Here is a 9,587-nt window from a genome sequence, read left to right on the forward strand (position 1 = left end):
CACACACACACAGAGTGTGAACTGGAACCCACTATCTCACTTCGTGTTTTCTATTTTTCTCAACTTTTTTTGATTTCTAAAAATTATTGTAGGATTACTTTTTCTCCTCTACTTATACAGTTTCTCTTCCTTTTCTTTAGAACAGTTGTCCCAGAAATTACTGTATCAACATCTGCAATTAAGTTAATTAATTTACCTTCCTCTTTAACAGCCCAAGGCTGTAAAGCCAGTGTTCATGGAGCCTCATTCATGTGTTTATGCCTCCCTCGGCTCTCCCCATCTTTTTGCAGCTCTCATCTTCTATCTGGGGTCACTTTTGTGGTGCCAAGTATACATCCTCCACATCATCGTTGTTTTAGTTACTTTATGCTCATCGCTGAGACAAAATACCTGAAGCCCAAGTTGGGAAAGGAAAGGTTTATTTCTTACAGGTTTTGGAGGTTTCAGTCCACACTCAGTTGGCTCCAAGGCAGGCAGGTATGGCTGGGCCACCGTTCTTGGCGGCTGCAAACAGCAAGCTGGAACCAGCAAAGAGCAAGACACGCCTTCTTCCTGCCATTACATCATATCCTGGCTCCACCCCTATGTGGGAGGAGCACTGACACCATCAATCCAAGCACTAGACAGTGAATCGATCACAAATACACAATGCAAACTCATGAGACCTGGGAGACACAGACATAAACCATGACAATCGTTAAGAGAGTTACTAGCCTCCACATTCTCTGTTTTTGTTGTCTGGAAGTGTGTTTGGTGCTTTTTCATGGAAGATAATTTCACTAGGTGAAGAAGTCTGAGTTGTCAGGTCATCTTCCCTCTTCTGTTGTTACCATTGACAAATTAGTGTTAGTCTAAGGGTTTTGACTTAGCTTCTGGTTCTCTCTCTCTCTCTCTCTCTCTCTCTCTCTCTGAAATTTACCACATATATTTCTTCCTTTACTTTTCCTTCTTTTTTAAAATTCTGCTTGGGATTCCTTGGGATTCTTAACACGTGTGAATGGTGGTTGCTATCAACTCTGGAAAAATTTCAGCCAACACCTTGCCTCTCTCCTGTCTCTCGCCTCTTCTAGAGCATCTATGACTTATAGGCTAGCCTTTTCCATGTCTCTTAACTTTTCTTTCATATTTTCTATCTTTTGTCTCTCTGTGCTTTGTTCCATTGATTTTTCTTCTAATCTGCCTGCCAGCTAACAAACTGTCTTTTAAGCTAAATCTAATCTTTCACTGCATTCAAACATTTCAGGCTTGGTATTTTTAATTTCCGGAAGTTCTGTTTCCTTCTCAAGTTTGTGAGGTCCCTCTTTATAGACTTCTGTTTTCTGCAGATATTCCCAAGCTTATCTTTTATTTCATTACACAGAGTAAGTATGGTTATTTCTGTAATCAGTGTTTCACGGTGCCCTGACCTATGGTTGCTATATGTTCTTATCTGCCATCAGTTATCTCTGCTGGCTTGAATTCCCTGTTTTTCCTTGCTTGGCTATCTAGAGCTTCTGTACTGTTCAATACACTTGACAACTTATTGGTGGCAATTTATCAAGGTATAAAATAAAGAAAGCTTCCCCCAGAGAGAATTTATGGGTAATTTCCCCAGCAGCCCGGGGACATTAACAGTCCTGAAGTAGTTCAAATTTGTGACTGGAGATTTTTCAGACCATCCACATGATATAATCTTGGGCTGCTAATCCACATGAAATCTGGCTGGTGATTTGAACTCAGAAGCATCACTTTCCCCCTAGCTTTTACATTCCCACCATAGGGAGGGTGTTTGAAGTGATGTATCAATCTAGAGGAGCCTCCTGATTGATTCCCCACTGGGGACAGATCTGAGCTTGACATTTGTCTACACTGCGCCACATAATATTAAAACAGAGTTCCTTGCAAGGGGGTGAGCACCTGTAATCCAGCTACTAGGGAGGCTGAGGTGACAGGCTCACAAGTTTGAGGTCAGCTTGGCTAACACAGTGAGACCTTGTCTCAAAATAAATTATAAAGAGCAGAGGACATAGCTCGGTGGTAGAGCAATTGCCCAGTTCACATGAGGCCCTGAGTTTGATTCACCCACACCACAAAAGAAGAAAAAAACTGCTGAGTTTCTCATGTATTTAATCATCAAAGACGTTCAGGGTCAGAATGCTTCCAATGCTCTTTATCTAGGTTCTCGCCTCCCCCTAGATTTTGACTTTATTCTTTTTAGTCTCGTCATTGATCCTTTTAAGATTCTTTTTGTTTCACCCAGCATTTTTTGTTTTCTTCAGCAACTATATTCCCTAAAACAGAAATTGGTGGATCTTATGCTGTGTAATCCTGAAAAAAAAAAAATCACTTCCTCTTTGAATCTCAGGCTCACCTACCCCATAGGGTATTTGAGAAGATTAAAAGAGAAAATGAAGCTAAAAGAGCTAGCACGGTGCCTGGCTCTTAACTCCCTTCCTCCTTACTACTTGGTTGTGTTGAATCCTTGGGACAAAGAAAGAACTCAGTCATCTGATCTGAGGCCCAAAGTCCAGTTATGGCATCGGCTGGGCTACCGGGTCAGTAGCCAGAGTTCTTTGTCATCCTTTGATTTCTGAGCTACCAGCAAAATGTTTGACCCTAGAAATAGGGTTCAGTAGTACAACCAATCGGTGCAAGGTGCCAATGACAGGTGACCAAACACTGGCTTTAGTGTTGGGAGCAAAAAGGTACCCTGGAGGACACCCATGATCTTCACAGAATCCCAAGAAGCGCTGCCTCCAGCCCCATAAGGCAGGGTTGACAGCATATTGCTTGGGGGGAGCCTGGCCTATGAGCTGAGCTTCTGGGAAACATCAGCCACCTTGGATCTAGAAGACAATTATGAGCGATGCTTCCCAGAGAAGTTGGCTTTCTATATCAGGAAGCCAGGTTGGCCTCTGAGGGACTAGAATTAGTTCTGAGCCCTCTGTTATCCTCCTCCATTGCAACCCTCCACCTGGCCACCTACCTCCTGCTGGGGACACCGTAGTTCCACCTGATGCCAGTTGGTTTTAATGAGTTTCCAAGGTCATGGACATTTCTTTCTGTGAATGCCATTCTCTTCCTAGTGAGAGGTCCCAAAATTCAGGGTCAGATGGCACCATCATCTTCTATACCCTCAGCCCCATTTAGAGGTAATTAGGGAACTTTGTGCCTTTTCCTGAGCCTAATCTCAGTCGTTTCTGTCCTCACAGTCCTTACAGCAGTTCCCTGGAGGGCGAGTTCTGACCAGACAGGCTGGGTATGTTCTACCAGTGTTCTCCCAGTCTACAAGGCAGAGTCAAAGCCAGAGAGACCTTTTCAGGATCCAGAGTGGAAGGGAATGGGGAGAAGGTGGCAGACCATTGCACTCACTATCAATCAGCCCAGGTCTGAAAGAATGAAAGTCCTCTGATGCTAACTTACTATAGAATGAAGTTATTTTCTAATCAATTACAGCATCTTTTGATACTTTATCTGCATAGATGAATAAAACAGCTTTTTAAGCAAGCTCATCCATGTTAAGGAAAAAAAAAAGTCCAGCCTTAGCAATTTTGCAAGACGGAGCCTGTCTAAAAGTTAAAAAATAAATAAATAAATAGGCTAGGGATGTGGCTCAGTGCTCAGTAAGTTCAGGTTCCAGGACTTTAAGAGAAGAGAAGGAGAAGGAGAAGGAGAAGGCAGAGGAGGCAGATGAAGGGGAGGAGGAGGAAGAGGGAGAGGAGGAGGGGAGGTCAAATGCATCAGTTAAAGAGGACCAGTCCCTGGGCGGCTGCAGTTCCAGCCTGTAGAGAATGCAACCATTCTCAGAGGATCCCACTGCAGCCTAATTATCCAGTGGGGAATTGGTGTGTCTTCACAGGAAAACATTACTGAGGGCTTTTAGCATGACTTGTCCCAACGTTATTCCCTGCAGAGACAAAGCGAGGAGAACTAGGCAAGCCCCAGACTCAGACTCACATTCTGGCATCAACAGGCAAATATCACTGCATCATGTTCTAAAATTTGGAATTTCTCTAGAAATTCCACAGCAATTTAACTCCCAAAGCTAAGACTGCACTGCATTGGAAGCCTGTCTTATCTTACCTCAAAGATGTTTTCTGATATTTGCTCAGTTGTTTCTTTGGCCTGGACTGCCCTTTTCCCCCTTATCTGCCATGTGGACATCTGTTTATTACTCAAGAGACAGTTCTGGTGGCTCTTCTCCACAATCTGCCGTGACCCTCAATCCTCCCAACAGAAAGACCAGCTCATCGAATTCTGCCAAAGACTCCCACCTAAATGAGATAAAACCAGTACTGTTCCTCAAACTCACAGAATGTCTAGCCCCAAGAGTGAATCCTAATGTGAACTATGGACTTTGGGTGATAAATGTTACGGCAAATTGATTGCGACAAATGTACCACCTTCGCGACGTTGACAGTGGAGAAGGCTGTGTGTGTTACAGGGAAGAGGATATAACATAAATCTCTGTACTTTTCCTTCATTTTGATATGAACTAAAAATTACTTTAAAAACATAAAAATTTTGGTTTGCTAGTAACAAACACAAAACAGTGGTATTGCTGCTTTCTCTCAGTATCTCTGTTTTGGAACATTCTTTGAGAAGCTCAAAAGAGTATGCTGCTTGTGTTTGCTTCTCAGGGCCCCTAGTAGGCTGTGGACTCCTTGAGAGCAGGCCTGAGTCCTTCACTGCACATCCTTAGAGCCTCTTCCTGGACCTGGCTCTGTGGTCAGTGAGTGGTGAGTAGGGCAGTCATCTGTCTTTCCCAAGGCAGCCAGGACAGAGCCCCGTGTCACAGGTGCCCTAAACATACCTGTGCCATGACAGAAAAGCACTGCATACAGACCCTCTTCTAGGAATATGCTCACATGCTGAGTCTCAGTGACTTTCCTAAGCCAAGGTCTGTGAGCTTAAGAAGGAGTTTCTAGGACTTCACCTTGGGGTGGCATCTTGAAAAACTTTAAAGAAACATGACATTAGAAGGACCATCTCCAAGGAAGGTGCCATAAGAGAGGCTGGCTTTGAAGGAAGTCATTGGTGCAAAACCAGTTACTTAGCCAGTTAGGATCCCATCCAAGACAGCATAGCTCAGGGCTGGTTCTGTTCAAGGGTAAACAAGGTCCATTGTCCCATGGATGTCACTCTGGCTTTAAAAGAGTGTTGCATAAATGACCATCTGCCTGTGGCATCAGGACATAGTTTGTTCATTATTGGACAGCATTTCTGCCTCATTTCCTTCTCCCCCAAGTGCCTCTGGTTCTGGCTGCCCCTCCCCCCAAAGGACAGCTAATAGTGCAGGAACTTTGGGCCCCTGTACACGCATGTATCACTAGTCACCAACATGGAATCTTGGGGAGCATTATTTCTAGATATTTAGCCTCCCAGATTTGATCCTCAGAGCCAGATTTCTCCCTAGACTTCCTGTACTTGGCCTCTGCACTGTTCTCTGATTGATCTAGGTGAATGGAAGTTCTCACTGACCGCAGGGCCTGACTTCAAAAAACCAACCAGCTTACCTAGGGCTGTTGGTGAATGGGAAGGCCACGGTATGGGCTGGGTGGGAAAGGGGCTGCATCTGGCCACTCATCAGGCCAGAGAACTTCCCAGGACCCCTGAAACATAAGGAGGCCAGGACTGGCTTGGAAATCACTAAAACCTTCAGGAGCTCATGTGGCCTCCAGTGGTATTTGTCTCTGTGTCTAGGAATCATTGTGGTGCCTTCAGCCCATGCCACACATGCCAGAGTGCAGGATGAAGACAAGCAATAGACTCTGGCACCTCCCCATATGTCTTAAAAGGAAGCCTCAGTCTTCTCCTCTTCCTGGGAGGGGGGATGTAAAGCCAGACCTTCTCTTTGGTTGAGGAAAGGGCTTCTCTGTGGATTCCCCAAGGGCTCTCCTGTACAGGGAGGAAGAAAACGCCCAGCTCCCATATGCCCACCACTGGCTAAAATCCCATTAGTAACTAGTGTGATTTTTCCCTTTCCCAGGAAAGCAGTCTGGCTCTCTCTGGAAACAGGCCTTCTATCCTTCCTGGATCTTTCCAGTCCTGTCTGCTCCTCAGACCTCTTGCACTGTATCTCATGTTGACCTTCCTTCTTGAACATAGAATCGACTGAGTAAAGCCTTCTGGATGCCCTTGTAGCACAATCATGGCAAGGTGGCTCATGCACTGTTGTTGGCATCAGTGAGTCCACAGTCTGCTGGAGCAGATGGTTATAACAGTCATCTGTGCCACTGGACTGTGGGCCACCAAGGAAGAAACTACCAGTGATCTGCCAGGACCCGGAAGGCTTTCCTGGAAAGCGCGCCACCAAGCAGGACATCAACAAAGCAGCAGAAGTTCTCCAAGTGGATGAAGCATGAGCCCTGCCAGTTGTTGTGACACAATTTAAAGAGCCACACCTCATAAACAGACTTCCAGGAAAGCAAACCAGAGAAGACAAAGAGGATAGCCTGGTGGCTTAAGGCCTTGAAGACTGTACTGAGCAGTTGTGTATCCTGGAGGGAGTGCAAGGAGACTCTACCTTGTCCTTTTAATTTTAATTTTTAGTTTCTGGAGACAGGGTCTTACTACATAGTTCATACTGGTCTTGAACTCACTATGTATCCCAGGCTGGCCTTGAACCCACAGCAAACCTCTTAAGTACTGGGATTATAGGGGCACACCACCATACCTAGCGCCTCTTTTTTAAAAAATAGCTTTACTAAGCTATAATATACTTACTAATATATATTACACATACATAAAATGTTCAATCTGATGAATTTTAACTTACATATGCACCTGTGAAAACATCACCATCAAGGCAATGAATCTATTCATCACCCCCAAAAGTTTCCTCCTGTCCCTTTCTCTCTTGTCCCCTGTCTCCAGGCAACCACCCTATTCTCTGTCACGATAGATGAGTTTGCATTTTCTGAATTTTAAATAAATAGGATCATCCAATACATACCATTTTTGTTTGTTCTTTTCTCATTCTGCATAATTATTTTGAAATTCATCCATGTTGTTGTGTATGCAAATAGTTAATTCCTCCTCATTGCTAAGTACTATTTCATTGTAAATTCATTGAATTCATTTCTCCTTCTACCAGTTGAGGGACATTTGGATTGTTTTCAGTTCCAGGCTCTGAATGTTCAGGTGCAAATGTCTGTGTGAATATGAGCTTTTGATTCTTGAGTAAATACCTAGGAATGGAATGCCTGTGTCCTAGGATAGATACACATTCAACTTTTTAAGAAATTGCCAAACCATTTTTCCGAAGTTGTATTCCCATTTTACATTCTGTCAGCAGTGTGTTCAGCCCCTACATCCTGTTTTGTCTGGCTACAAATTGCCTGGAGGGGAGACTTTAAAATTGAGTCTTCATTGGACTTTTCCAGCTGGTGACTACTGAAGTCCTCAGACCTACAGTCCCTGAGACCAGAACTCAGAGGCAAGGGTGCCTGTAAATTCTCCCTGAAGATAGCTGCATTCTCTCAGGCACCAGGAACACCCCCAAGGGCTGGGCTGAGCAGGACCGGAGGAGGTACTGAGCTGAGGGGACCTCTAACTCAGCACTGGAAAAAAATCCCGGTGGTCCTGAAGAGACCACAGTTCCATTAGTTACAGCTCAGATACCATGGAAACTACTTTTTGTGTACATGAGTGAAGACTGTGAGGTGGTACCAGGGCCTCAAGCATTGTAGGAACAGCCATGTTCTTTGGCCAGACGTTCTCTGTTCCGGAGACATAGCCACTAATCAGACTTGCCAAGAAGAAGACACAGAACCAAAGGCTCTGGAGCTCTGAGCACCTTTCTAGGAGGAAGGATCCTATGCAGGCTTATTTCCTGGGAATGGAAACAGTGATGGGACTGTATCCAGAACAAGGGAACAGTATGTTTGTGTCCCTATGACCACTACTGGGGTCTGGTCTTTCTGGCTGGCTCTACTTGTGGATCAGGATCCCTGATGATAGGTGCTAATATAATGTTTAGGGTGTGAGCCCTGCTAGAGTTTGTGCTCTGCTATTCGTTCATTCATTCATCAACATTAATCAGTGCTTTATCAGAACCAGAGGTGACTCAGGCAGGTTGGGTTCAGTTGTGAAACCCTCCTGGTTCCGCCAAGAGATTTCAACACTGTGCAGTATGAAGGGCACAATATTTCCTCCACAAGGGAATGATCAGGTGGGATTTGAGTTGTACAAAGATCCCCTGTAGTCAATATGGGGGACGGGTTAGAGCATGCAGAGAATATGGGCAAGGAGGTCATTAGGAAGAGATGTGGGAGGATCTGAATGGGGCAGTGGTGGTGGGAGCTCAGGGAAGGAGGATGAGGGGTGAAGGAGCGTGGGGGATGGGTCAGCGCGGTGCAAGGCCACCAGCTTCTTTCTTTCTGGCGTTTACTGAAAGCTGTCCTTGCTGATCCCCACCAAACACTGAGTGCATAAATGATCAACAGATGGAGCTGCAGGTTGGTCAGATAAACAGCAGGTTGGACAGATGTACAGATGGCGTTTAGTCACAGGAGCAAAACCTGAAACAATCACCTGGAAGAGGCAGTTGAACCACGGCAACAATCTCCCCACCCACCTGCTCATCGCCTGTTGCCTGAGCAGCTGTCATTCACTGAGGTGAAGGTGGGGACCACAGGTGCCCTCCTGGGACTAGCAGGAAGCTACCAACTCAGCCTGGGCTGGCTCCCAGAGGCTTAGTCATCTGTGAAAGAAACAAGGACACTGTGATCCCTTCTTGCCCCAAATTCCTTAGGCAGTGAAGGACTCCCTGCAACCACAACTTTGAACTTCTAGAAAGAAAACCTCAGGGTTAGGAGGGGAAGGAAGGGGAAGTTAGAGCCTGGTGAGGCGGCTGAAGGTTTTAACTTGAGCTCTGCCAAGAGGAACTAGGTCTCAGCTGTGATCACTGAACCCTGTACCATGTGACGTTTCTGTGCTTTTACCAATGAGTACAGCACAGATCAGGCAGGTTTCTGTCACTTAGATTTATGTACTGAAGGCTCCACCCGCAGATGACCTTAGAATGATATTCACCTCATTCAAAATTTACCTTAAAAATACTGTGCAGGGACCAGGGTGCAGAACCAGGAGGAGAAGAAGGCAGGGGCAGCTGGATCTGCTGGAGGGGACAGAAGAGCATGCAGGATGTGTGGAGAAAAGGCCCAAAATCCAGGGTTCCAAGTTCAGGACTGGGTAACACAGGAAGCACTTGGCGCTGCTAAGCTCATACTGGGCCATGATCACAGGGGCCTGGGAATCTGTGTTTATATTCGTCCTCCTCAGTCTGGGTCAAGAGGATCAAGTCTTCTGCCCAGGTCTTTGGAACCAGGTTTCACTGAAGTAGATTTCTTCTGTTTCTGTGGCTGAGGTAGCTATTTATCAGCTCAGTTATGTTTACAGTGAATGACTCTCCACCTGAGGTCTAAGTCCAGAGCCTCTGACTTGTTGTCTAAATCAGATTTTTGGAACCACCTGCGGTTTTGGTATCAGGGTTAAGTGTTAAAAGGGCACCTAGAGGCATCCACTTAACCCCTCCTTTGATACAGGATGAAACAGAGGCACTGAGAGGAAAGATAAGCCCCAAGGCCCTGCTAGAAATGGCTGAG

General features: G+C 45.5%; 1 long non-coding RNA gene across 1 annotated transcript; it reads right to left on the reverse strand.

Annotated features, from left to right (window-relative positions):
- Window positions 1–402: 402 nt before the first annotated feature.
- LOC134475775 (uncharacterized) lies at window positions 403–9,305 on the reverse strand. The gene is made up of 2 exons (XR_010047013.1): window positions 9,032–9,305; window positions 403–8,683 (listed from the first exon to the last, which is right to left on the reverse strand). It is a non-coding gene; the product is annotated as an uncharacterized LOC134475775 (long non-coding RNA).
- Between the last annotated feature and the right edge of the window lie 282 nt (window positions 9,306–9,587).

The sequence above is a fragment of the Cavia porcellus genome, unplaced genomic scaffold (genome assembly GCF_034190915.1).
Source record: "Cavia porcellus strain 051 isolate PalLab524CR breed Dunkin Hartley unplaced genomic scaffold, mCavPor4.1 scaffold_4, whole genome shotgun sequence".
In the NCBI taxonomy this organism is placed as follows: Eukaryota; Metazoa; Chordata; class Mammalia; order Rodentia; family Caviidae; genus Cavia; species Cavia porcellus.